The 27,206-nt window shown below is 43.4% G+C and overlaps 1 long non-coding RNA gene across 1 annotated transcript; it reads left to right on the top strand.

Annotated features, from left to right (window-relative positions):
- The first annotated feature begins 2,597 nt into the window (after positions 1-2,597).
- On the top strand, positions 2,598-12,177 carry LOC146344049 (uncharacterized). The gene is made up of 5 exons (XR_014792132.1): positions 2,598-3,140; positions 4,000-4,164; positions 5,332-5,410; positions 9,545-9,682; positions 10,215-12,177. It is a non-coding gene; the product is annotated as an uncharacterized LOC146344049 (long non-coding RNA).
- The last annotated feature ends 15,029 nt before the right edge of the window (positions 12,178-27,206 follow it).

The following is a 27,206-nucleotide window of genomic DNA, read 5'->3' on the forward strand; positions in this document are numbered from 1 at the left end:
CATAGCTTTGATTATATGAACCTTTGTCGGCAAGGTGATGTCTCTGCTTCTTACTATGCGGTCTAGGTTTGCCATAGATTTCCTCCCAAGGAGCAAGCGTCTTTTAATTTCATGGCTACAGTCACTGTCTGTGGTGATCTTGGAGCCCAAGAAAATAAAATCTGTCACTGCTTCCATTTCTTCCCTTCTACATGCCAGGAAGGGATGGGGCCAGATGCCATGATCTTAGTTTTTTTAATGTTCAGTTTCAAACCAGCTTTTGCACTCTCCACTTTCACCCTCAACAAGAGGCTCTTTAGATCCTCTTCGCTTTCTGCCATTAGGGTGGTATCGTCTGCATATCTGAGGTTGTTGATAATTCTCCTGGCAATCTTAATTCTGACCTGTGATGCATCCAACCCGGCGTTTCTCATGATGTACTCTGCATATAAGTTAAATAAGCAGGGCGACAATATACAGCCTTGTCGTACTCCTTTCCCAATTTTGAACCAATCGGTTGTTCCATGTCTGGTTCTTACTGTTGCTTCTTGACCCTCGTACAGGTTTCTCAGGAGACAGGTGAGGTGGTCTGGTACTCCCATCTCTTTAAGAATTTGCCACAGTTTGTTGTGATCCACACAATCAAAGGCTTTAGCGTAGTCAATGAAGCAGAAATTGACATTTTTCTGGAATTCTCTTGCTTTCTCCATGATCCAGCGAATGTTGGCAATTTGATCTCTAGTTCCTCTGCCTCTTCGAAACCCAGCTTGTACTTCCAGTAGTTCTCAGTTCACATACTGCTGAAGCCTAGCTTGTAGGATTTTGAGCATCACCTTGCTGGCATGTGAAATGAGCGCAATTGTACAGTAGTTTGAACACTCTTTGGCATTGCCCTTCTTTGGAATTGGAATGTAAACTGACCTTTTCCAGTCTTTTTTGGTGTTAGTTCTAGAAGGTGTTGTAGGTCTTCATAGAACCCATCAACCTCAGCTTCTTTGGCATCAGTGGTTGGGGCATAAACTTGAATTACTGTGATGTTGAATGGTTTGCCTTGGATTCGTACTGAGATCATTCTATCATTTTTGAGATTGTACCCCAGTACTGCTTTTCCCACCCTTTTGTTGACTATGAGTGCTACTCCATTTCTTCTAAGGGATTCTTGCCCACAGTAGTAGATATAATGGTCACCTGAATTAAATTCACCCATGCTTGTCCATTTTAGTTTGCTGATTCCGAAGATGTCAATGTTCAATCTTGCCATCTCATGTTTGACCACCTCCAGCTTACCTTGATTCATTGATCTTACATTCCAGGTTCCTAAACAATATTGTTCTGTACAGCATTGGACTTTCTTTTCACCACCAGACACATCCACAGCTGAGTGTCCTTTCAGCTTTGGCCAGCCGCTTCACTCTTTCTGGCGCTACTTGGAAATTCCCTCTGCTCTTCCCCAGTAGTATATTGGACACCTTCCGACCTGAGGGGCTCATCTTCCGGCGTCATATCTTTTAGCCTTGTGATACGTTCCATGGGGTTTTCTTGGCAAGAATACTTGAGTGGGTTGCCATTTCCTTCTCCTTTGGACCACATTTTGTCAGAACTCTCCACCATGACCTGTCCGTCTTGGGTGGCCCTGCACGGCATAGCTTATGGCTTCACTGAGTTACGCAAGCCCCTTCGCCACAACAAGGCAGTGATCCATGAAGGGGGAATAATGTGTGCAGGCGTGCACAAAGTGCTTCATGCAGGCCAATGGCGTGTCCCCCCTCCCCCACTGCACACTTGCCCCCAAGCCCATTACTATGTCCATTAGTGACCCAGACCCCCATCATCTGCTGCTGCTGAAAAAGGAAGGGTGAAACAAAGGAAAAAGAAACATGCTCTAGGAATGCGCTCCATGGTTTCTGCCATAGAAACCTCTAAGCATCCTGGAAAGCAGTATTGAAAGGTTCCTGACTGCTTCCTAGGATGCTCCAGACACTCTCTAGGAACAAGGTTTCTATGGCAAGAACTATAGTGCATTTTTTTCTTCTTTTTTCCAGCGGTGGCAGAGGAAAGGGTTAAAGCTGTAAATGAGTAGGTGTGTGTATGTGTGAGTGAGTGGGAGGAACAGACTGTGCGAGTGAGTGGAGAAATGAGTGGATGTGTAATTGAGTAGGGGTAATTTATGTGTGTGAGGGGCCATAGGAGGACTCTGCCCCCTGACAGATTACCCCCAAGGAAATGCAGTACAAGTTGCCCATCCCTGCCTTACACTATGTGTATAGGTGTTACTCATTGTTTTATGAGATGTTCCAACAACTGTTAAGACAGTGGCTAAATAATAGTAACAGCAGGACTCTTGTTATCATAAGAACATAAGAAGAGCCATGCTGGATCAAACCAAGGGTCTATCTAGTCCAACATTCTGTTCACACAGTGGCCAACCAGCTGTCGACAAGGAACCCACAAGCAGGGCATGAGTGCAACAGCTCAAGTTCCCTCCCACTCATGTTCCCCAGCAACTAGTGTACATAGGCTCGCTGCCTCTGGTACTGGTGGTAGCACATAGCCATCAAGACTAGTAGCCATTGTTGTCCAGGAATTTGTCTAACCCCCTTTTAAAGCCATCCAAACTGGTGGCCATCACTACTTCCTGTGGTAGCGAATTCCATAGTTTAATTATGTGCTGTGTGAAGAAGTACTTCCTTTTATCTGTCCTGAATCTCCCACCAATCAGCTTCATAGGATGACCCTGGGTTCTAGTATTTTGAGAGAGGGAGAAAAATGTCTCCCTATCCACATTCTCTAAACCATGCATAATTTTGTAGACCTCTATCATGTCTCCCCTTACCCTCCTTTTTTCCAAGCTAAACAATCCCAGCTGTTGTAACCTTCTCTCACAGGGGAGATGCTTCAGGCCCTTGATCATTTTAGTTGCCCTTTTCTGCACCTTTTCCAGCTCTACAATATCTTTTTTAGGTGTGGTGACCAGAACTGTACACAATATTCCAAGTGTGGTCATACCATTGATTTGTATGGGGCAGTATGATGTTGGCAGTTTAATTCTCAATCCCTTTTCTAATTATGCCTAACATGGAGTTTGCCTTTTTTACAGCAGCTGCACACTATGTTGACATCTTCATTGAGCTGTCCACCACAACCCCAAGATCTCTTTCCTGGTAAATCACCACTAGCTCAGATCCCATCAGGCTATACTTGAAGTTGGGATTTTTTGCCCCAACGTGCATCACTTTACACTTGCTTACAATGAACCGCATTTGCCATTTAGTTGCCCATTCTCCCAGTTTGGAGAGATCCTGTTGGAGCTCTTCAAAATCCCTTTTTTGTTTTAACCACCCTAAATAATTTGGTGTAGGGGTGGCAGAGAATTCCGCCACAGACCCCAATGAGGCCAGATTCTAAAGCACTTACCTCCGCCTCCCTGAGGAATCCTCTTCGGCAGGATCCTCCGGCTCTGGAGCACCAGCGATACGGCCGCCATGCTGTATCGCTGGCTGAGATTGACTGTGGATGCAAATGGCCTCCAGGATGCCATTTTCGGCCATAAAGGTCTTAGTTTAAGGTAAATGCAGCCATAAATGGCTGCATTTACCTTGAACTAAGACCTTTACGGCTGCAAATGGCATCCTGGACACCATTTGCATCCGCAGTTAATCCCCCTCAGCCAGCGATATGGCATGGTGGCCATATTGTTGGTGCTTCGGAGTCGGCTGGCAGCTCCACAGAATCGCCATGGAGCGGAGCCAGCCAAGGAGTATTCCGGGCAGAGGGACGGATCGCCTCCCCCTGTAGGCGGATTTCCAAGTGGAAGAACAGGTAGGGAATCCACCCATCCCTAATTTGGTGTCATCCGTAAACTTGGCCACTTCACTGCTCACTCCTAATTCCAGATCATTTATGAACAGGTTGAAAAGCATTGGTCCTAATACAGATCCCTGTGGGAACCCACTATTTACTTCCCTCCATTGGGAGAATTTACCATTTATTCCTACTCTCTGCTTTCTGTTCTTTAACCAGTTGCTGATCCATACTGATCCTGTCCTCTTATTCCATGACTGCTAAGTTTTCTCAGGAGTCTTTGGTGAGGGATTTTGTCAAAAGCCTTTTGGAAGTCCAAGTAACAAAGTCTACTGGATCACCCCTGTCTACATGTTTATTGACACTCTCAAAGAACTCTAAAAGGTTAGTGAGACAAGAGTTACCTTTGTGGAAGCCGTGTTGATTCTTTTTCAGCAGGGCTTGTCCTTTCTATACTTACTAATTTTATCTTTAATAATGCCTTCAACCAATTTACCTGGAACAGACATTACGCTAACTGGCCTGTAATTTCCCGGATCCTGAGAAATCATCATCATTATGGAATTATTATTCCCTAATTATTTCAAAACAAGGTTTGAAGAGTACTCTTGTTTAATTATTCAATTAAAAATTCCACTATGTGGCTTTGTGCCCACAGGCAGGAGTAGAGTTGGATGGAAAGGAAAAACCGCACAAGACACAGAAATTAAAGAAAAGCAAGCCATAACTTACTGAATACAGCTAACAGTAGCATGGCATCCCTGCAAGGATCCCATTTATAACCATTAGCTTACTGTCAGAATAGTGTGGCCCAGCCTGTCTCCTGGGTGAATATTGGAAGGTGGGAAGCAGTGCCACCAACACCTTGAGCCCCTGCACTGAGGTTGTGGCAGTGGTGTCATATCCTTATGTGGACTGGCCCATGCCCCATACCCATGATGCCCCTTAAGACCCCCTCCATCTCTTCTGTGAGTGTGGGGAACCCACCCCCATGCACCTCTCTATTATGGATCCTGCCTGATGCCCCAGTGATTGGCAAATATCAATGATAGCAACAGTTGTGACAGAGCAATCAATCCCTGTAGGGCAAGAAGTATAGGTACTTATAGAGAGATCACTATGGGAAAGTCCAAAACCCTTGAACTGGAGGAACCAGCTAGGAACACAGATACAAAGTGTAGTGCATCTCAAAAAAGCAATATGACAATGAGAATAGGGAAAAGGTGGCTAGGTAAACCAGAAGACACTGGCTGGATCCATGTTTTGTTTGTCTTTAAGTAAGTTACAAGTCAACCAGAGGTCCATTTGAGTCAAACTTTGGCCTGTCCCAAGCCGTAGCCTGATTGGCCAGAGAAGGGGGGAAGCTGTAAGTGCTGAGGTGAGGCAACGCCTCTTCCACCCTGACATGTGGAACATAAAGTGGGTCTCCTGGTGCAAGTGGCAATCAAGCCTTGACACCATCTTCCTCAGTTGACATCCATACAAGGATGCAGAGGGAGGCCAGAAAAATGTGTTACAGGCCATTAATGTTCACATCCGCTCCATTTACAGGGTTAATTTTTTCCACTCTCCTCTCCAGCTGATCTGCTATCAGACTGCCTTACAGTTGCTTTACTGTTCTCAAGGTCAGGTAAGCCAAACCTTCAGGGCAGGATGACTTGAGAAGAAAATGTTCCCTTTCCTTACCTTCGAACCTCTCTCTTCCCATTTTGTCCCCCTGTGCCCTCTCCCCTTCCTCCTCCTGCTTTCCCCCCTTCTGATATACCCAGCTCCAGTAATCCAGTGGGGGATCAGCCACTCCTCAGCTCAGCACTTAGGTGTGGCATCCAGCTCCTGGGCATAGTGGCTCACATGCCAGAGCAGCAGTAAGGCATGGTTTGTTGCTATATATTCTGATTGGCAAAAATGAGGGTTGGCTATGTTATATAGCATTAGTAATTAGCAATGCAGGACAGGATGAATTTTAAAAGTGCTTTTAAATAATAATTGTAAAGCATGAGTCAGCGTGGGCGTGGCTTAGATTGACTCTCAAGAGTCTTCCAGAAGCCAAGAAATGATTCACCTGACCTGCTCAAAGGGAGAGAAGTGATCCTAACGGCTATCTTTAGGGCTCTTTGTAGTGTAGCAACACATGATATAGAATGGTAGGTAAAAGAGACAAAGGTGGCATTGATAGACTACTCCTTTACTATGACGTCGATACTATTTTAGAAGTTACACATAGTTCTCTAATACGGATAACAATTCATTTTCTTCACCAACCACTCTCATGCTTAGTACAAGTTTCCACCTGGCATTTGATTTGTAGCACTGGAGGCAAAGTATAAGCCTAGATTGCAGCTTTTAAAACTGCTTTTCCTGCAGAAAATATTGTGGGTAATCTATTGGCTAAAAAGAGCAGATTTGATTTGGGCCTGTAGTCTACAGCGTGGTTTCATATTTGTTTCCATGTGTCCAACAGATGTTGATAGTGATCTCTAAAGCTCTGTAGGGCTTTGAAATGGGTTACTATGACATTACTCTTTCTTTAACAAAATATCATGGGATTTAAGATCAATTCAATTGTAAGGGTATTTGAACAGTCCTTAAGTTCTATCTACAAGGAACACAAAGCAGGGGTGTGTTTCCACACTGTCGGCTTCACTTTGTTTGCAACTTTGTTGCGATGTTTCCCCAATCGCATTTGCTCCTTTTTCAGTTTCCACAGTGCTTAAAGCCCCAGCTTATCATTGCTGTAGCATGGGGCTCTGTGCTGTTTCCACTGGGCTTTAATCAAACTACTTTCTTGATGGCTGGGTGGAGTCTGAGTGGAGTCTGGGTTTGGTCTGATTACCTCATCAGTGTTCCCGCCTCGGCCATGTTTCCAGGACAATGGAAGGGGAAGCTAATGGAGGAGTATGGGAATTTTTAAAAGGAATCAGCTTTGCTGTGAAGAGAGGCTTCCCCCCCCCTTCCTCCTTTCCCCTGAAAGTCCAGATGCACCTGCATTTCAGGAGCAGGCCTCACTGAGCACAATGGGAGTTACTTCTGAGTACACACACATATGCTTGTGCTGGGAAAGAGGGGGGAGAACACAAAGAGGGAAACTAGCCCCCATTTTAACCCAGGGGACCTCATTGACCACAATGAGAGTTACTTCTGACAACACAGCAATGGGTTTGTTGTGGGAAAGAGACCGAAACCAGCCCTCATTTTAACACACAGGATCTTTATTTGGAAGCTGTGAATGAGTTATGTCCTAAGGCAATGGACCGAAGCCTCGCGATCATGCTTAATCGCATTTAATGAATTGGGCTTTGATATGTGCTGTGTCAATTGAGGGGCTTCTCTGTTATTTCTGTGGTCACTGAGAGGGCAAACCTCATTCAGCACAATAGGAGAACCCTCCCCCCTGACTGGGGTCATAGAATCATAGAATAGTAGGGTTGGAAGGGGCCTACAAGACCATCAAGTCCAACCCCCTGCTTAATGCAGGGTCATGTGCTGTGTTCTAGCGCTTATTTTCAATGATGTTTTAAAAGTTGGTCCCTCAGCATCCTGCTCCAAAACAGCGCTGAAACTTCCAGAAAACAGGATGGAAAGGGTTGGGTCACTGAGCTCAGAGCGACACCCCCCCAAAGGCTGGGCTACACACCCCATGGGCAGGACTATGACACTGGACCCAGTGCGATTGTGGAAACAGGTCAGTAATGGGGCTGTAGTAAGCTGGAAAAGTTGGACTATAAGCAGTCTCAGAAGAAGCGGTTGTTCAGCGATAAAATGTGGGGATGGTGCTGAATGGCCACGACGTCATGGAAACACAGCCCAGGACATTCTCCATTTGGGGTCTTGTCTTTAGATCACTTTGCCTGTCCTGGTCTTGATATGTTGGGTGTCAGGAAATGCATGCAGTATATTTGCTCTGGAGGGCATCTTTTGTTACTGTTTAAGAGGACTTCGAGTGAAAATTTATACAAACGACACATTTGTTGAAAGCTGAATTAATGAACTTGGTTTCTATTTTAAATTAATTCCCAAATGTTGTTGTTCAGTCGTTCAGTCGTGTCCGACTCTTTGTGACCCCATGGACCATAGCACGCCAGGCCTTCCTGTCCTGCGCTCTCTCCCGGAGCGTGCTCAAGTTCATATTCATTGCATCGGTGATGCTATCTAGCCATCTCATCCTCTGCCATCCCCTTCTCCTTTTGCCTTCAGTCTTTCCCAGCATCACGGTCTTTTCCAGAGAGTTTTCTCTTCGCATTAGGTGGCCAAAATATTTGAGCTTCCCAAATGTTAGGTGTTTGCTATTTAAAATATCTAGGCAACTGACTTCTATGTTTTAATTGTTGCTTAAACTGTCCTAATCTTCTTGATGATGACGACATTTTTTTTTATTTTGAAATGCACAACCATCATGTAAAAACAGCTACTTCCCAAATTTTTGAAGGCCATCCATTCACAGCATACCATTCCTTTGTTTTCCAGTATCATGCTATTACCATTCTGGCCACTGCTAATAGTAATAGAAGGAGGTCCTTATGTAACAGCTGCTTTTGTGTGTCGTCAGACATAGCGATGAAGGCCGTGTACTGGGGGTGCCATGTAGTGTTTGTTTTCTTATTTGTAATATGGAATTGAAAATGGCAGCCCACCGTATTTGCACATACTCACAAGCCCACCACCTGTAACTTGACCAACTTGGCCGTTTCTTTAGTAGTTTGGGCTGAGAGGAAGGGCTGTGGCTCAGTGGTGGAACACCTACCATGGCTGCAGAGGATCCCAGGTTCAGTCCCTGGCATCTCCAGGTAGGCTGGAAAAACTCTTGTCTGAAACCCTGGAGAGCTGCTGCTGCCAGTCAGTGTCGACAATACTGGCCTGATGGACCAGTGGTCTGATTCAGTATAAAGCAACTTTCTATGTTCCTATGTCGTAGGTTAGTGCTAATGTAATTTAATGTCACTGGTGTCAGGTGCCACTTGTGGGTTAGTTTTAAATGTGTTTCTATAATGGCTGCTGAGATAGACTTAAAGGGTTTCTTTTCCTAGAGTGCCTTCCACTGCATATCTGTCCCAAACTATTTTTAAACTTCCTGTTGGTATCTCCTAATTTTGTTACACAATAGTTGTTTAAGTAAAAATGCCTGAACCCAGGATTAGTAGCAGTTCTCGAAAAACAAGAGCAAGAGCTGTGCGGATAAGTCCCCAAATGTGTAACTTCCAAACTTTTATATGCGTGTGGTTTGCTTACCTATCTTTTGTATTCTAAGCAGTCCTGGGAATGATTTGAAAGGTGGTATAGAAATAGCTATGATAAATATAATAAATCCAAATGTGATTACTGTGGGTCTCTAGATCAGACTCTAGAGTTTACCTATGGTTAGGAACAAAATCAGTTTTTATAACACAATCTTGCAGCAACTTTTCATGTGAATCCAATCATAGGGATCATTTGTAGAAGTGTTTCTGTGGCTGGAAAATGCCATTAGTGTCATACCATAAGCACATATCTGGCATGTATCTCACTTTTGTGGTCAATTATACCCTATCTCCCTTTCCTTTGTAATAAAAAAAACAGTCTGGATTTTGATCTCTTAGCTGTTCCTTCAATCATTGGATGTTTCAGAAAATGCTGGGATGATACTATCTGTTACCATCAGTTTCTCCCCCCAACAAAGCACATGTCATAGCCATTTGCCTCTGCTACTTATCTGAGAGTTTTACTGCTTTAATTTGTTTTTCCTATCTGATCAAAGGACAGAAATTAAATATTTGATTTTCTCTACTAGAAGTGGGGCTAGCATTGTATAAAATAAACAAATACTTGACAAGAATCAAGAACCTGAATTCAGAGCACAGGACTATGCTTCTTGACTCACCTCCAGGACTTCTAATTTTCCAGTGTGACTTTATAGAGAATTGAAATGGTAAGTATTTTGTCATGGATTTTGTCACTAAAATAATTGAAAGCTGGCTATTCCACATGTTAAGAGGGGTCACGTACTGCAGTTGCCATGATACATCCATTTCCCATTGCTGGCTGCTGCTCACATAGTTTAAGCCTTCATATACCTACAGCTTAATTATTTTGCCCAGTCATAGGTAGAGTGTATCTGATGTGATTCCTGCTTAAACAATGTGATAGTTCCTCTTTCAAAAACAGCTCCCAAGAATCTTATTGCATGAGATTTTCCTGGCTTCCAAACAGAATGCGAATTCTAATTTTTTATTAGAAGCCTGCAGCCAAAGAATACAATGTGTATTCTGGCCCCATCCCCACATGATTTTTTGCCTCTTGTTGCCATTTTAGACACTTCCTCTTTGGCCATTAGGAGCTCTGCCTTTACCTTCCCCACTTCCTAGGACCTCTTCCCAGTCCTGAACCTGCCACAAAAAGCTATTCCAGAACCTGTGAGATTCTGTTTCATGCCAGACTGAACACTTTTCCTTCCCTTATAGAAGTCTGACTGTCAACATATGACAGCATTTTGCTGGAGAAGATGGAAAGTTCATGAACATTCAATGACATCATACCAGTTCAACCAAGGGGTATCGTAGGTGTCACCATCAAAATACAACATAAGATGGCTTGGGTAATAACATCTAGAACTATACGAAATATCTACAATTGTAGCCTAGTGATTTTGCCCTCTATCTTGCACACTCTTTTGATTATAGCTTGGCTTTCAACTGTCAGACTTTAAGATTCCTACTTTCATTTACGTATCTGAGGGGCAAAAGGTTTTGTATAACAATTAAAGCATCCCTCCTCTTCTTGCATTTGACTTCGCTTCTTCTGTCCTTTTAAATTTCACAAAATGTTTGGCCAAAAAGTTTCTCTGAGCATAACTTCCCCTCTTAAACCGCTTTAAATATCAGAGCTCCAACTATTGCCCTGTTTCATCCTATACAGTAATGGCGATAGTAAAGCAGTTTGTTAGACTTGTATTTGTTTTTTGTTTGAGAAGCTTCTAATGAGTGCCAATGCCTTCTCTCAATTACCCTTCCAGAGCACTTTAACATGATTGACTTTTTGAAAAGCCTTTTCCTGACTCTATTGAATTTTGACCTTAAATGTATAACATGCTCAGTGTTACCTTCCATATCACCACCTTTTGTTCCCCATGGAAACATTTTGCTAAAACCAAGATTAGTATACTTATCTTCCCAAGAATGTGCTGGCAAACAAAGGAAAATGCAGATTGGGGAAGATAAGCAGTTTCATTATGAGTATACCTCAGGGGCGCTCATTACTCCTGTAGTTAAGTGCTTAACATCTTGTTCCGGTGATGACAAAGAAAAATCAAAGCCAGTTTTGTTTTGTAGCCACTTCTTTTCAGTACAAGAACATCTGAAATGGATCCAGCACCTCTTTATCCTGACTGAAGTTATGAGAATTCTCCGGGTTTGAAATGGAGAAACATTTGAATAAAACAAAATCTTATTTGAAAAACAGTTCTTATTTCCATAGGCCTTTTATGTGCTAGCATTCCTTCAAATCTCTTACAAGTTTGTTCTATAGATGACTAGAACAGGCACACAACTACTTAATCTAGTAGGACTATTCAAAATAATAATAGGCGCCAGGTCAAAATACTATTGTTTAGAAGTGCATTCGACCTCTGTGTTTTAAGAAATATGTGTCTTTGCTTGACTGCTGCTGGTTTGTTTAACTGATTAGTTTTGATTAAGTTGTTCACTGTCATTGCTCTTTAATAGCTGTTATGAATATATTGTTCATTATGGTTGTTGTTGGTCTTAAATGCCTGATCAGGATTGTAGAGTGCGATATAAATGTTTTCATTAATAAGGTTGCCTCCTCGATTTAAAAAGTGTTTAAGAATATTTTTTTCAAAAGATCAAACTGGTATATAACACAATGCAACTCATAAAATCAGTTTGAACCTATAACAATATCTCAAACACTAATCATAACATCTAAAATATGATCCCTCTGCATTAAATCAAATAATAATTAACTAGATTCCCAAATGTTTGCAGTGGCAGGTTTGACAGGGGAGCCTGTTCTATAACACTGGTGCTACTGCTGGGATTAACAGCCCTTTGAACTTAAAGATTGGTCAGAGCCTCCGAAATGGACGGGGGGGGGGGAATTAGTGTTGCAGGGCCAATCTACATTGCGCCCGCCATCACAATGAAGTCGGTGCACTTTCGGGTTAAATGCACTTGCATTAAAACGTGATTATCCACACTCACCCTCTTTCCTCATTCCAGTACCTCCTCGAATGCACAAGCATGGTTCACACTCTGGCACCGTGCTGTTTTCCTGCTTTCAAGGAAGGCTGCTCTCATTGGAGGCCAGGGCGAGAGGCTGGGGGGTGTCTGCCAAAGCTCTTTTCCCCGATTGCTCCGCACACTTGCCCAGGTAAGCCCAGGCAAGTCTAAATTTTTTCACAGTCCCCTCCATGCTTGCAGCACAGAAAGAAACACACACATATCCAGGCAGACAGTCATCACTATTCACGGACTAACATTGATAAAAATGTCCGCCACTCATGAGATGATGTTAAAATTGTCCACGGACATTTTTATTGATGTTAGTCCGTGAATAGTGATGACTGTCTGCCTGGATATGTGTGTGTTTTTCTTTCCATGCAGCGAGCATGGATGGGACTGTGAAAACATTTACGCTTGCCTGGGCTTGCCTGGGGAAGTTTGCAAAGCAATCGGGCTAGAGAAGCTACGATTCTTTGAAGATTTGCTTCTTTGAAGATTTGAACGTAATGCCTTATTTTTATTTTTATTTTTTAAGCCAAGGCAGGGGACAGAAGGAGGTAAAACTTAGTGTCATTGAAGGGATAGAGCAACCCCCTGCTCAGTGCAGGAAGCCTGATTCCCAGGCGGTCTCCCATCCAAGTACTGACCAGGGCTGACCCTGCTGAGCTTCCGAGATCAGACAAGTGCATGCACATCTAGCGCACTGCTGGTTGGTGATAAAACTTCCAGTGCTGAGGTAGCTATGCTAGCCTATCAGTAGCCGGAAGACCGCATGGGGGCATTGAGAGCTGTGATTGGACAGGAAGAAAATACAAACACCACCGTATATGGGCAGGCATGGGAGGGGACTACGACCTTATATGGTGATGAACACGGAAGAGCAGAGCACATGAATGGGAAATACCGGGCTATCAGGGTATTGAAAGCAGTAGCAGGGAAGCGGGAAATTGCAGTTCCAGTATGAACTAGGGACGGCGTAATATGAAAGATGGGCAATGAAAGCTCATTGTAAGCATAAAAAAGTAAGTGTAGATCGGCCCACAGTGTTTGGTTAGGACTGAAGAGCACCAGATTCAAATCCACACACAGCCTTGAAGCTCATTGGGTAACCATGGGCTGATCATTATCTCTTAACCTAATCTACTTCACAGGTTTTTGGGGAGCATAACGTTTGGCGGGGGAATACAATGTATGCAGAGTACCTTTGAGGAAAGGTGGGATAAAGATAAATAATAAAGTTGTGTATGTAGGGCCAAGACTATATACAAAATTATAGGTTAAAACCAGCACCATGAATTATCAAAAGCTAGCAGGTTAAAGTCCCACAGTGTTGAATGGAACACAGGAAAGTGTGCATAGCATTGCAGCCTGGGATTGGCTTTTAACTGGTTAAGTATATACCTGTTTGAAAACCTGAGTTAAGGCTATCCTACTGGAAGCAAATGGAAAGGGTTCTGTTTCCTATTTATTTCTTTATATGTATTTTATACACCAGCACTTGATCTGATCCCCTTGTTTTTGGATCCCATATTCATGATTTACCCTGAATTTTAATATTGCAACTCTGTGTATTGGTTTTATCTCTTCCTTTGCTGGAAATTGTAACGCTTCATTTGATTTATGATTTGTGTGTCTTGTTTTATGAATTGTATTTTGATAACATATTTTATTATCTGATGAATGTTAGCTGCCCGGAGAATGATGTTACTGGGCAGTGCATACATTTATTAAATGAATGAATAAATACCTGAATTTATGTTCACTCCTGCTTGACAATAGCAATTCCTGGGTTAAACAAACCAGGAATTGCCATTATGTGTGAACCAGATCTAACAGATTTATTAGCTAATGAATTATTAGCATAATTTTTCATATAATTCACTTTATTAGAGGCAGAAGATGGACTCTAGTCCAGGAAAACTTATGTTACAGCATCTGTTATGCGATACTAATCTTTAAGATGCAATGGCACTCTGTTGTTTATGTGAAAATACTAAAAGATCCTATGTAGATTGAACTAGGTTGGCTCCTTCTCTGGCGTCCTTCCACTGGCACGCAAATATGTTTTTTATCAAAGCAGGCCTTTGACGTATAAGATGGCCTGTTGGGTTGGTGCTGTTTTTTACTCTGTTATTTTTGTGTTTCCAATTGTGTTTTTAATGTATTTGTTTTATTATTGTTTTAATTGAGTTATTTAATTTAGTTCCTATCATTGTAAGCTGCCTTGAGTGCCGTTTCCTTGGGGGAAATGTGGGGTACAAATCAAATAGATAAATGAGTACGTAACAGATGAGCGTGAGTTCTATCCTCATCCCAGATATAAGAGTTCCTTTTCAACTAATTTAACTGTTTGTCTGAACTTAGGTGCCCTCATCCATTATTTAAACTTGATCTCTGGCCAAAACGGAGTAGGTGTTAAAAACAGATTTCCCCAAAATGAGTCATCGTTTTCATATTCCACTTTTCTCTAAAGATGTTTGCTTCATCGAGATTGTGCTGATCATCATCACATAAGGCTTGCGTACTTGTACAAACTGTTTGGGTTGCAAGCAGTGTTGTTGTAATTTATTTCAGCCCATAAGAGAAAGCATGAAGAAGGCAAGCAACAAGTCTGAGAAAGAAATCTCAGCTATGGATCAAACAGCCTGGGATTTTCTTCCACACACTGCCATTCTTGGCCTGATGCCATGATATTCTATAATAGTAAAAATCATACTGGTCATATCCCATGAGAAATGAAGATAAGAGTTCAGACAGTATTTTACCCAATTGCTCACTAAGACGTAAACCTGTTCCTGCTCCCAGTGTTCCAGCCAACAAGTTGGATACAAAGGCTCCCTTCCTCTGATGGAAGAACTTATTCTGTCAGAGGAAGGGAAACTTTGGATCTAACTCAATGAGTGCAAAGGCACTGGGATGACTGCGCAGTATAGTTAATGGGCACTAATTGTTAATGTTGTTAAAATGCTTATTTTATTAACATAAAATGTTGTAAGCTGCCTTGAGAGGGCTTCTGCCCTGAAAGGCGGCCAAGAAATATTTTAAATAAATAAATAAATAAATTCAAATAGCTTTATTTTTCCAAACTGCTCACCTTCCAGATGTTTTGGACTACAATGCCCATCAACCCCAGCATCTATAGCCAGTGGTTGGGGATCATGGGAGCTGTAGTCCAAAATATCTGGAGGACACCAGTTCATGGAAGGCTGTATGATAGTATATTTAGGTTTGTGCGCGTGTATCAAATGATCACACCCATGGGACAAAGCTTCAAAGAGCAGCCTAGCAAACATTGCAAAATCCATCTCTTAACTATCTTTATGATGGTAGACAACACACCAGACAATACGAGGTTCATCCCCAGAAAAAGTACTTCACAATTTTTCCCATTCTTTTTTGTTTTGTTTCAGATAAGCAGACATGTATTTAAAATGGTTACCTGAAACAAACCCCCAAAATGTGGAACTGCTGCATTGGCATGATCTGCTTCAGGATATTGGGTAGGGATGATATGTGCTGTTGCTCCTCTTCGGGAAGGATGTCAGGTTGGAGTTCTGGGTGAAACCCAGACCAGAACAGACTTCCAAATCGCATACAATTTCTATAAGCTGCTGCATCTCTAACTTTGTGGCATGTCTGTGTTTAGAATTGTAGATGGACAGAACAATTCTACGGTGGGGGTGGGGGAAATCTGTGGTGGAGGAACTGTCACTTCCTAAGTCCTGCTGACTCATGTCAGCTAGGGCAGAAAGTTATGTGGGGCATTTATACTCTGACACCCTGCTTGGAGATTTTTTTCTTTGTTTCCTGCTCACTGACCTCAATAAGAGGGGAATGAACTACAGCTCCAGGGCTGCCATAGTTCCTTATTCTTTTTTGAGCATGTCAGCGGAATAAGGGGACATAGGATCCTGTGGAACCTTAGCCTCCCCCAACATTCTCCCAGAATGCCACATTCCTGGCCCCAACACAATTGGACTGGCAACAATGGCAGAACAACTTTCTGCCATGCCACTGCACTGGGGAGGCCGCTGCCCAAGGGTCTTGCTCTCTATCTGTGCAGAGAGGTCCACAGCATCCTATGGCCAGTCAGCCACCCTCCCTGGGAGCACAGGATTGCCTCCTTAGTCCATGAAAGCTTTTGGCATGATATATCTGTTAACAATGCCATAATACTCTTTTTTGTCTTTGCGTTCTTGAAGTTAGAATGAAAACGTTATCTGTCAAGGAAGAAGAGCTTAATTCCAAGCAAATAGCTATTCTTCAGTCAGCCTGTTTGATTTGTGACAAGATAACTTCAGGCAAAAAGAAACTCATACAATGAAAATTCCTCTCTGCTTTTGAAGAAAGAGGAAATGAGGGAAGCCACGTTAACTGAACTGCCAAGCAAGCTGCAGCTTGCCCCAAAGGCAAATTTAATATGGGGAAATTATTAGGAAAGGGACTGAAAATAAATCAGCAAGTATCATAATAGCCCTCATCAGGTGTCATCCCCCACCCCACCCCATGATTACCAAATTGGCATCCAAAGCAAATCAGGGGGTCTGCATAGTTGTATTATTTTCCAGGTGGGCAGGAATCAAACCAGGACAGACCCAAAGAAGGGTTGGCTGCGGAGAGTGGAGATGGCAAGCACCAGAGAGTCAAAGCCACTGCTTAGAAGAAGACTCATTCTTTCCATGACTGACAATATTTTGAAGAAGGAGTGGCTTGCTTCTTTTGCTGCTGAGGAGGCTGGTAGTGAGGATAACTATTAAACTGCTGCTTGGTCATGTATGGTTGGTAGGGATGTACGAAAGTCACTAACCTTTCCGTGGATTCTGTTCATGGGGGGCGAGGCGTTCCGTCCCTCCCCCCGGAATCCTCGATGGGGGGGAGGCGATCCGGTCCTCCCCCCAAGAATCCTCGACGGCCGGCTGTGCTCCGTGGCGGCTCCATGGAGCAGCCGGCCAGGCCCAGGCCATGGCCGTCTGCAGCCGGATTTCCAGCCGCAGAGGGCTCTGGGTAAAAAACAAAAACAAAACATGTACGCAAATGGTGGCGGCTACAGCCGCCATTTGCGTTCCTTATTTTTCACCATCTTAGTCTACGTAAATATTTATGTAGACTAAGACGAAGAAAAGAAAGGGGAACGCAAATAGCGTACTGGGCACTATTTGCATTCCCCTTTATTTTCACCGTCTTAGTCTACGTAAATATTTACGTGGACTAAGACAACCAAAAATACGGAACGCAAATGGCGGCGGCCATAGCCACTGCCATTTGCGGACGTGTTTTTTTTTACCCAAATGTGATAGGCTACGTAAGTTTTACATAGCCTATCACGTCTATGTGGGGGGAAAAAAGAAAAAAACACAGACTGCAAATGGCGGCGGCGGCAGCTGGTCGGAAGACCAGCCGCTGCCACCACCGCTGCCGCCGCAGCTGCTGCTGGAGCTGCCGCCATCCGAAACATCCGGCCCAGGTAAGTCTCATCCCGGGGAGGATCCGTGGGGGGCAGGGGGGTGGCAGGCCGTTCCGCGATGGATTTCGGGGGGCTGAATGTACTGGCATTCGGCCTCACTGAGATCTGTCGTGGAATTCTCTGATATTCCTAATGGTTGGTGGTGGAACCACCTGTGCAACTTGTACTGTTGCTCTGGAGGTTGAGGACCCGAACTCATCTTTTGGGCGGTTGTCTTTGCCCTTTGAGCATAGTCCATTTGTTCAACAGTCTTGGCATTAATGAACCCTTCCTGTCAAAAGGCAAATCCACAATTCAGGATCAGGCTTCAGGAGTTAAGCCCGCAGACCTCAGCCAAGCATGCCTCCAGAGCAGAATCTCACCCACCATTGACTTAGTACTACAGTCAGCTTCATGACAGGAACTGTTAATCTGCTGCCTAGACAACTTGACAGTTTCCATGTGAAAAACTCTGGTGAGATCCCTTTGGTCCTCTGAGAGATAAGCGCAAAGAGAGTCCATTTTCTGGCCATCATGGCCTGATAGTTAGCCATACAGAGACCAAGAGCAGCAGATGAATATATCCATCTCCCCAACAGATCCAGTCTTCGACCTTCCTTGTCGACAGGTGAAGCATGAACTTTCTGTGACTGCCCTTGCACCAACTCCACAATGATGGAATTTGGCCGTGGATGTGAATATAAAAATGCCACATCCTTCTGTTGCACAAGGTACAGGGATTCAAGCTGCTTAGACATCTGTGCCATCAAAGATGGAGCCTTCCGTGATTGCTGCACCATTTGGAAGAGGGTTGGAAGGAAGGGGACAGCTACTGGTTTCAGTATGGACTGTGTCAAAAACTGGGTCCTGGACATGCTGTTTCAGTTGCTGCACATCAATACCCAGTGAATAGACCATTCTGCTAACCTCTTCAGCAAAATTAAACATGTCCTCCAAAGGAGAAGCTCTCTCCTGCATTCCTATGACATCATCTGGAGAAGGAGCCAAAGGTGGAACAGAGGAATACAAAGAAGATCCAGACTGGTTATCATCAGCAGAATTATGAGGCGAAGATGGTCCAGGAACCGGGACAAGTGGAAGATTAGTTTGCCCCTCAGGTGAAGGTGGCAGCTGAGTTGGCTTGACAGATGTTGTCTGGCTCCATTGTAATGAGGACAAGTGGGGTGGCACAGGTGGAGGTGGAACAAAATCATCTCCCATGGGAGGACGAGACAGAGTCCAGGGATGGTACCAAGGTGAAGTTGCCCCGAGGTATCTTGTTCAATCATAGTAATATTCTCAATCCCAAGAACAATGGCAGCCCTCGAAAACGTGGTGGTGGGTAAGACTACACGGAGTTTCTATCTCAGTCACCATGAGGCGATCTGGACCTCTCCCTATACTGGTATACTTCTCAGAAGGAAGGAAACAATGTTCTTGGTCCTGGGGAGGAGACGGTAATCGATGTCGAGGAGCTTAATCTCTCATTGAGGACAACAACTGACGATCTTCCAGTGGAGAAGTTTCTTGGTCCCGAGAAATGTGTGGCGGCAGCTGCAGCAAGCCGTGGGGGCTTGTTTCAGCTGCCGTGACCATGTGAACTGAGTTTCCATGCTCAGCCAATGGCCACTAATGGGATATTTCTGGAGGGATTGGGGGAGCCGTGTAGGAATATACCTGTTCCATTAGTTATAGCTTATAACTTGCCATTTCAGCCAATTGGCTCAATGGATAATTTGGTTTTCTGGTTTCTTCATGAGTAGCTTAGGTTTCCCTAAGCTACTATTGTTTTCCATTTACTGTTTGGGAAATTAGCCAAGTTCTGGTGGACTTCACCTCTCCATCACAGAATAAAGGGGAGAAGAGGTAATATTTTGATTCAGGCTGTCAAAACACTGCAGGTCCACTCTGGATGGATCTGGAGCTGAGCAGACAATATTTATGCCAGTAGGCCCAGATATGAGTGCTGTTGCATCTTTAAAACTAATTAAAAGTTTTTTTAAAAAATGTATGAGTATATTTGTATATTCACTAACATGTTTACAACCTCCTGCCAAAAAATACAACCAGGCATGTCCCAGTCTGACTTTATGATTCAAGAGTCTTGGCAGCTGTCCAATAACAAAACTTCCGAATCGGATGGTGGTTGCGTTTCAGAGTTGTTTGTTTAGCCCTTTTCCAAAGGTGAATTTTTGAGCATAACTAAAGAGTAAAATGAGAAAAACAGACCAAATTATAGACTTGAAGGAGAATGATCATTTTAGGGTATCTAAACTCAGCTATCACTGCCAGTTATTATTATTTATTTAGAGCCAAGAGCAAGGGAGAAACTATAGAGAACATAGATGTGATGTAGTCCTTGACCAAAAGGCTCCTAAATCTAGATTAGACAAACAAAGCATGGGTGGAGGAAGAGACAGCAGAAATAGAGGGGAGACCGTGATGGTTTGAGGAATGTTTGGTAAAGAGTAGATGCAGAGACATAAGAACATAAGAACAGCCATACTGGTTCAGACCAAGGGTCCATCTAGTCCAGCATTCTGTTCACACAGTGGCTGACCAGCTGTCGACAGGAAGCCCACAAGAGGGACATGAGTGTCAAGGGCTCCTTGGAGGCCTCTCTCAGTCTAATCCAGTAGCCAAGTCCAGACACAGACAAATGAATTCTTTTCAAAGCTTTATTCTTCTTTTACAACTTAACAACTCTACTGTTAGCAACTAGATATGAGCAGCAGAGTACCTATGCCCTATGTTGGAACAGTTGGTCCCCGTTTGAAAGGGAATTACTGGCAGACCCCTGAACTTAAGGACTAGGGAGAGTCCCTCCCCTTTTCCCTTGGATCCTCTGGGCGCAGCTGTTGTTTGCGCGCCAACCGGGCACTACGCCTCCTTTCTGCGCCCTCCATTTGACACCACTCTCTGCGTTGGCGTCGCACGTCCATCAAGTCTGCTTCCCACGCTCTGTCACTCCCAGGACTGCTATCTAAGCTAGGAATACTGGTGGGAGGAATCTCCGTCAGCTGTTGGCCCTGGGAAAGAGGAGCACGCTCCTCTCCCAGGAGCGACTCCTCTTCCTCAGAATCAGAACTACTCTGGGATTCTATGGGCTCAGTATCCACCCTGACAATGAGTGCAACAGCATCCTCCCACTCTTGTTCCCCACAACTGGTGTACATAGGCTTACTGCCTCTGATACTGGACAAATAGGCTGCAACTACTTGTAACATTAATTATGTAGTATGTAGCTCAAGCCTCCTTTTCTTTTTTTCTCTAATGTAAAACTGCATGTTCCTGATTCAGATTGAGACCACAACACACTGGGAGGGGAGGATTAAAACCTCCCCCCCTCCATTTGCTTCCTAACCCCTGCCTTAGGCAAATGTTTAAAAAGGGGGAGAAAGCCTCCATTGATGCCAATGGATTTTTAAAAATCTGTAGATGGGTAGGGTTGGGACACAAATAGTGGGGGGAGGTTTAATCCTCCCCTCCCATACACTGTGATCTGATCAGAATCAAGGCCACACATACTTATGCTAGAGTAAAAAAACAAAGGGAGGGGTCAGCTGTGTGCTACGTAATTAGCATAATGGCCAAGGTTGCACATAAGGAGAAGCCACCATGGGTGAATTTCCCCACAGGGCTTCTTGTCACAGTGGAAGTTGACATTTTGAATATTTGGGGTGCGGCAGAGGCGCACTGTAGCTTCTCGTTATGTGTGATCCTGGGGAGGTGGGTTGTTGGGGTGGTTGACAAGCCACCCCCAACCCTAAAACAGCCCATGGGTTCTAGGTGGTTTGTCAGCAACCACCCTCGTCACGTTTGCACATAACGAGACACCGCAGCAGTGGGTGCTTGGATCACCAAGCTGGCACCAATAGGCACTTCAACCCACCATGGTGGGCTGCGCTGATCATGCAAACCAGGTCAATGTGGAATTTGTCCCTAAGACATTCTGAGGAAGAAGATTTGGCAATGGTTGTTGGGGTGTGAAAAAGAATGGGGTGTTGGTGAGAGTCAAAAGATCATCTCCTTGCCTTCTCACAGGAGGAATTTGTTTTACTTACTACGCTTAATTCTTCCATCCACCACTTTGGAAATACTGTTAAAAATGGCTATTTCACTTTAAAGTCTGGAGCTATACACTGATAAACACTCATTTTGATAAAGTGAATAATGCATTTTTAAAATGGGCATGTTATTGGGTTTATATTGTGGGGAAACACAAGGAAACCTTGACTTGAATTGGACTTTGTCCGCACTTATCTACACACTTCATTGTTTTTAATGGAGAATCTGACTGGATGTTTGGCATCATTTCTTATTTAGGGTCACTTGTGTCTTTCATATTGTGTTCTAATTGTAGAATTTGTCTGAATAATGGTAATGATATATTTTATTTTACACTTTCTTTTACAGCAATGTCCTCCAACGTGGAAACGCCACTCTTATGTAATCAGCTAGCAGACTTGCCTGGGCAGAGATTGCATCATGTTCCCTAAAGTATTTGTAACTGATATAGTCAAACAAATTGTCACAATTGAGAAAATAGTAACTGCTATTGGCACAAATGTTTTGGGGCTCTCAAAGACAGGCAGGCATACACGGGATGTGCCACATCAGTACTTATTTTTCCTTTCCCTGCAAATGTACTGATGTGCTACATAGGTACATTTGCAGGGAAAGGGAAAATAAGCCTTCAAAATTCTGAGTTCTAACAGAGAGACACTTCTTTCATTTGGGAGAGGAACAGGATCTGTCAGAGCAACTGATGGACAAATAGGAGACACTAGAATGCCTTGTATGTGCAGCCAAATCTATTACAGTAATAATAAATGATTTATCTTATCACTTATTCTGTGCAAGATAGTCAGCTGCCCACATGAAGCAGTTATTTAAAATAACATGTCTAATGGTCTGCAGTGTGGACAGGGTATCCTCGAATTTCCAAATAGACCCAGTTGGGAGAGGCTTAGTGATGCAGATTTTCTGGAAATCTTTGAACCGAGTTAATTTGCCTAGGGAAATTTGCATCAGAAAATTGCTCTACAAAGTGATCTAATTTAGCATGTTTATTTTACTTACATTTAGTAAACAACAATACTAAAAAAGCACTCCATATTATTTTTTTGTTCCAATATGCCACAGATATTTGACCTGAAATATTTGAGGGGGGAAAATAAAGCACACTTGGAGAGCAATCCTATCTAGATAGGCGGCCGCCTCCAAACTTGGAGGCGACCACCTATCCAAAGCAAGAGGGGATCATTCCCTCCGCGCTTTTCCTGCCCTGCTTTTTTGGCTAGACAGCTGCTTGCCGCTGTCTAGCCACGGAAGGACGGAGCAGGGAAGGAGGCTGCTGTCCGACACATGTCGTACAGCAGCCTAGGATGTGTCTAGAATACATAGGATGTGTTGTACAGGCAGTTACACTCTCCCCACCCTGGGATGCCCCCAGCCACGCTCCTTTCTGGCCGCTCTGTGCTCCTCTTGCGAGTACAGAGGATGGTGCTGTTCCGCGCTGCCTCCAAGGCAGCGCAGAAGTGGGGGGAGGTCGGTTCCCGGAAAACAACATATCCTATGGCCGTCTAGCCGCTGTCTAGGGGCCATAGGATTGCTCCCTTAATGTGATTTTAAATATTATGTAGATTTTTTCTTGGAACACTTGTAAAAATTTAAAGACAATAGCATGTTTTCCCTTTCTTTGTTTAAATTTAAGTGGAACCCCCCACCCAGTGGTACTGCAAACTGTTAACACATTAATAAATTTTGGCAACCCAAAGAACTGTGCATAATATGCTGACAACCCCTCATCTATAACTTTGAAACTGCCAGGCTTGCTGAATATTGTATTTGCTGTTGGTATCCATTCATTGTTAATAATAAACATATGAAATGGGAAATTTTCCATGTAAAAATTAAGCACTGGAAAATTTTCAGTTTTGGAACATTTTCCAGGCCATATCGCTGGAGAGGCTTTGTGTTGTGAAAAACAGAATGGAAAAGTGCTGTTAGCAATAGATTGGATGGAATCACACCTGGCACCTCAGTATGTGCTGGATTTACTGGGCTATGGCTGCCCTGGAAGCAGCAAACTAACCAAGTGCATTAGCTTGGCAAATGGCCTCAAGTGTGTGGATATGTGCAGGCTTTCTGATGGTGAAAATCAGGCAGGATTAGAAAGTAATAGAAATTCCTCTAAAGAGCAGACTAATGATGATGTTGGTGATGATTTCTAAGAAACACTGCTTGTCATTCAAGTGCTTTCTCCCCTTTTTACAGTATTTTCAAGAATATACTGAGATTCTTCTGTAGAGTTCAATCACTTTTTGTTTTTGCAAATGCCATACTTTTAGTTCTTAGTTTTATTTGGCCAAAACAGTACGTACATCAAGAGTATCAGATTTAACTTCTTTCTACCAGACACTAACAATTTTTCCTTTTTTAAAAAGGAAATATATTAAAAGCGAAAATAGAAGTCATAAAAATATATTTGCAACTAATAATTCAGTAAAGGAAAGTATTTCCAAACTGTGACTTAAGTTGAAGTAGATGTAAGTAGCTGCAATACCAAATTAGGTGAAGGTAACCAAATGCTTTTTGTTAAGGTAGGATGCTTGATCATCCTGACTTCTTAACCAATGAAGATGAATAGTCCATTGTCACAGAAACTCTCTCTCTCTCTCTCTCTCTCTCTCTCTGGCACAATGACAGAATACAAGCTATTAGCTAGTTGATTATGCAAGGCTATCACCAGGTGCTAACAGCTGATTCTCCCACCTGACCCTCAGCTCATGAATTCTGTGAAGGTCATCTCTATAAGCTCACAGTATCACATATTCCTTTGCCAGAATGTATTGAATCATCCACATATCTCATTTTCCTCATTTAACCCTACTCCTGGAATGAAATAAATGACATGTGGGGATGGGGCAGGATATGTGACTTTCAGGTCAAGGTTAAAAATGACAGCAAAATTCCCAGTTAAGATAACATATCAATAATCCCCTAGAATTTGCATCTTCCATGAAAGAGCCAAAATTAAGAAACTAAAACTGCTATTGTATACATACTTACCTGGAAGGGAGTACATCCCATTGAATTCAGTGGGACGTACTTCTGCGTAGACATGCATATGATTGCACTGTAGAATGCACATGGTTAAGGACAATCTACTTATTGCAGTCAGTTACAATTTTTAAGGGACTGATACCTTGATACTACACTGCAAAAAGGGGGCTTTATGCATTTCCTGTAACAGCTTACTCAGAGTATCTTTCAACACATTCTTGCATGGTTGTATTCCCTCCCGCTCTTCATGCCCATATGAAGCCACTTCTGCTTTCAGCTTTCCCCAACGAAGTGTATGTGTTCATCATTTTGAACTGCAGTAAAAAGGTCATGTTCTAACTTTAGTATTAAGGGTTTTTTTTAGCCTTTTCATAGAATTGTGAGAAATAGCTTGGCATATTTTGAAGTTTTTTCTGGGAACACCCAGAAAAACAAGCACAGGGTTGCTCTCCCTATTACCCCCCTTCCCAAAACTTACCCTAATGAGTGGCAGAGAGGGCTAGTGTGGAGGGCTTAAGCAGCTTTGTAGTCCTTATCTTTAAGGCCTAGTCAGTCACTCCTGGATTATCTGCATGTTCAGAAGAAGAATCTATTGCTGCCAGGGTATATGAGTAATGGAGTCCCGGATACCTTTCTGCTTAATGGATTGAGCCTAGAGGTATTAGAACTCAATTTCCTAGACTTCTTGGTGGCGACAGATAATGCTCAGAGACTAGCCATTGCTAGAGAATCTGGGAAACAAAGTTCCAAATTCACTCCGTCTAGTAGGCAACTATACATGAATTAACTGGCAGCAATGGACTCAGAAGAATCCAGAAGTGACTAGGCTGTAATGTTTGCTGCTGAAGCCCTCCACACCTCACCACTCCTCTTTGCCAGCACTATCCATTTGTCAGAATAAGTTTTGAGGAAGTGGGGAGCTGGTGGCAGGAAGTCTGTCTAGTGGGAATGCTTGTACCAAGACAAGCTAGTCAGAGCCAGGCCCAGACTTTGTGAAGATTTGGGTTAGACTCATAATGGCTTATTTGTTTACAACTGGAGGAGTTCATTTCCAATTCTCCCCTTCCAGATTCTGGTGCTATCACTATTATTCTGGTGCCACCACATAAGTCACTATTATTGTCATTTTACAAAATGACATGGAGTACCAGATGATAGACATTTTCATAAGAACATAAGAAGAGCCATGTTGGATTAGACCAAGGGTCCATCTAGTCCAGCATTCTATTCATACTGCGGCCAACCAGCTGTGGACAAAAAACCACAAGTAGATCATGAGTGCAACAGTACCATTCTGCCCATGTTCCCCAGTAACTGGTGTACTGCCTCCGATACTGGTGGTAGCATATAGCCATCAGGTCTAGTAGCCAGGCCACACAATGAATCCATGGACAATCTTGAACATAGGTGATCCGCCTGTCTACAACTCACTTTTAGTGTGCTGAGTAATTATACTATGCAGCCAGATTCCAGCTTATCTGAAAGACCATATTCTCCCCAATGAGCCTACTCGTCCCCTGAGATCTTCAGGGGAAGCCCTTCTTGCCATCCCGCCATCATCACAGGCACGCCTGGTGGGAACGTGGGAGAGGGCCTTCTCGGTTGCCCCAAGGCTCTGGAACTCCCTTCCCAGGGAGGTGAGAGCGGCACCCTCCTTGATATGTTTTCATAGGCATGCAAAAACTGTTTTGTTCCAGCAGGCCTTTGGGGATAACTAGTCTGGACCTGTGAAAATGTGATGTATGGATATTATTTTTGTTGTGGTGGTTGTCTTTTAATGTTTTTACAATTTTAATACTGATGATGTAATTATATTTTTAACTTTTGTACAGTTGTATTTCTATTTCTGATAGCCATGATAGTGCGGTCACTGAAATTGAGCCGGACATCCTCGAGAGTGAAGTCAAGTGGGCCTTAGGAAGCATTAGTAACAACAAAGCTAGCGGAGATGACAGTATTCCAGCCGAGCTATTTAAAATCCTAAAAGATGATGCTGTTAATGTGCTGCATTCAATATGCCAACAAATCTGGAACACTCAACAGTGGCCACAAGACTGGAAAAGGTCAGTTTACATTCCAGTTCCAAAGAAGGGCAACGCCAAAGAGTGTTCAAACTACCGCACCATTGCGCTCATTTCACATGCCAGCAAGGTGATGCTCAAAATCCTACAAGCTAGGCTTCAGCAGTATGCGAACCGAGAACTACCGGAAGTACAAGCTGGGTTTCGAAGAGGCAGAGGAACTAGAGATCAAATCGCCAACATTCGCTGCATCATGGAGAAAGCAAGAGAATTCCAGAAAAACGTCAATTTCTGCTTCATTGACTACGCTAAAGCCTTTGATTGTGTGGATCACAACAAACTGTGGCAAATTCTTAAAGTGATGGGAGTACCAGACCACCTTACCTGTCTCCTGAGAAACCTGTACGAGGGTCAAGAAGCAACAGTAAGAACCAGACATGGAACAACCGATTGGTTCAAAATTGGGAAAGGAGTACGACAAGGCTGCATATTGTCACCCTGCTTATTTAACTTATATGCAGAGTACATCATGAGAAATGCCGGGTTGGATGAATCAGAGGTCGGAATTAAGATTGCCGGGAGAATTATCAACAACCTCCGATATGCAGACGATACCACCCTAATGGCAGAAAGCGAAGAGGATCTCAAGAGCCTCTTGTTGAGGGTGAAAGAGGAGAGTGC

This window comes from Heloderma suspectum, chromosome 5 (assembly GCF_057233095.1).
Source record: "Heloderma suspectum isolate Gila_16-S chromosome 5, 16-S_ref, whole genome shotgun sequence".
NCBI classification, from domain to species: Eukaryota; Metazoa; Chordata; class Lepidosauria; order Squamata; family Helodermatidae; genus Heloderma; species Heloderma suspectum.